The sequence below is a fragment of the Otolemur garnettii genome, unplaced genomic scaffold (genome assembly GCF_000181295.1).
Source record: "Otolemur garnettii isolate 467f Iridium unplaced genomic scaffold, OtoGar3 scaffold00029, whole genome shotgun sequence".
Taxonomy (NCBI): domain Eukaryota; kingdom Metazoa; phylum Chordata; class Mammalia; order Primates; family Galagidae; genus Otolemur; species Otolemur garnettii.
This window is the reverse complement of record NW_003852424.1, coordinates 15,664,180-15,666,275: the sequence shown is the minus strand read 5'-3', so window position 1 is coordinate 15,666,275 and position 2,096 is coordinate 15,664,180. Positions and strand designations below refer to the sequence as shown.

General features: G+C 48.6%; 1 pseudogene; it reads right to left on the bottom strand.

Annotated features, from left to right (window-relative positions):
- LOC100948300 overlaps nt 1-502 on the bottom strand; it is a 1,109-nt pseudogene extending 607 nt beyond the window's left edge.
- Between the last annotated feature and the right edge of the window lie 1,594 nt (nt 503-2,096).

Genomic DNA, 2,096 nt, shown 5'->3' with positions numbered 1-2,096 from the left:
GGCTGGCGCCTTAGCCGGTTGAGCTATAGGCGCCGAGCCTCCTCTCCGGTTTTGATGTCCAGTTTGCGAAGCATGCCTCGGAAGGCCAGCTCGTGGTCGCGCTGCACCTCGTCCCCGACACGGCGCAAGGTCTCCAGCCCCTTCCTGGAGCCTCCTGCCCTGCTGCTCATTGGCTTCGCATCCTTGGTGTCGGTCGCCTGCTCCCAAAGGTACCGAGAGATGATCTCCAGCGACTGCCGGTATAACTCATCCTCCTCCTCTGCTGGGGGAGGTGTGGAAGGAAGTGACCCGTCAGTGCTGCGGCCGTTACCGGCCTCGCCAGCAAACTCCAGCAAAGGCAGGCCCTCCGGTTGCTTCCTGAGAGGCTTCAGCTTGTACACGGCCACATCACCTTCGGGTGACTTGGCATCAGCAGCATGGGCTTCCATCTCGTCTGGTAGCAACGTGCGGTGCGGAGGGTTGGTGCGAAGAACAGCAGCCTTGTGAGGGTTGCACTGACATCGGGGACCACGGCAGTCTTTTTTTTTTTTTTGAGACAGTCTCAAGCTGTTGCCCTGGGTAGAGTACCGTTGCATGACAGCTCACAGCAACCTCAAACTCTTGGGCTTAAGCAATTCTCTTGCTTCAGCCTCCCAAGTAGCTGGGACCACAGGCACCTGCCACCACACCCAGCGGCTACCTTTTGGTTGCAGTTGTCATTGTTGCTTAGCAGACCCAGGCTGGGTTCCAACCTGCCACCCTAGGTGTATGTGGCTCACCCTTGCTGACTAAGCCAAGGGTGCTGCCTGAAAAATTATTTTAATGTTATACATATTTAATGTTACACATTTTCTCATTAAAATGACTTATTCATAAGAAAAGCTTACATATTGGCTATGTCAATGCCCACCTGCTGAAAACCATGACAAACAAACTGGAAGTTGAGTGAAGTAGGGTTTGTTGACTTATTTCAATGGGGTAACTGCATAGCATTTGGAACGATGGGACATCTCAGAAACTGCATGTTACATTGGACTTACTTTAGGTGATTTGGGTGAGGGGCTTCAAGGAAGCAGACTTTGCACTGGGTTGGATTTTGTTAGGAGTTTTGCATTAAAATTAGTTCAGTAGGCTTTGGTTACTCAAATCATGTACTTTCCATAGAAAGCGCTGGTTATGGCTTGGCACCTGTGGCTCAAGTGGCTAAGGCGCCAGCCACATAAACCTAAGGTGGCAGGTTCAAATCCAGCCCGGGCCGCCAAACAACAATGATGGTTGCAACCAAAAAATGGCCGGGCATTGTGGCGGGCACCTGTGGTCCCAGCTGCTTGGGAGACTGAGGCAGGAGACTCGCTTGAGCCCAGGAGTTGGAGATTGCTGTGAGCTGTGATGCCACGGCCCTCTACCCAGGGGGACAGCTTGAGTCTCCGTCTCAAAAAAAAAAAAAAAAAGAAAGTGCTGGTCATTCACCAGATCATGGGCAATGCCCATCCCTGGCCAGATAGATTATCCTTTCAATGTGACTTATGGTGAACACCTGTTTTGTATGCATGAGGCCATGTATATTTAAACTCCGAGACAAGCTGGAGACTGGAGCTAATATCTGTCATTTGGATGTGGCATGGCTACATGACCTGAGCTCTAATCAAAGGGCAGACACCTAGGGTCAGATGAGTTTCTCTAATTGGCAACACTTTACAAGTTGTCACACATCATTGTCAGGAGTGCCTCTTGACTCCACTGAGGACAACTGGAAGCTTTTGCCTGATTTCTCCTAAACGTCACTTTAGTTACCTTTCCTTTTGCTGATTGTAACTTTTATCCTTTCACCATAAACATGAGTATAACAGCTCTCCTGAATCCTGTCAGTTCTAGTGTATCATTAAGCCTGAGGATGCACTTCGGAACTTCTGATACAAGAAGTAAATGTACTCTTATGATTGGAATTTTTTTAATATATACATTTTTTGAGACAGAGTTCACTTTGTTGCCCTTGATTGAGTGCTGTGGCATTATTATAGTTCACAGCAACCTCAAACTCTTGAGCTCAAGTGATCCTCTTGCCTCAGTTTTTCTATTTTTTTTTTTTTTTTGGAGACGGAGCCTCAAGCTATCCC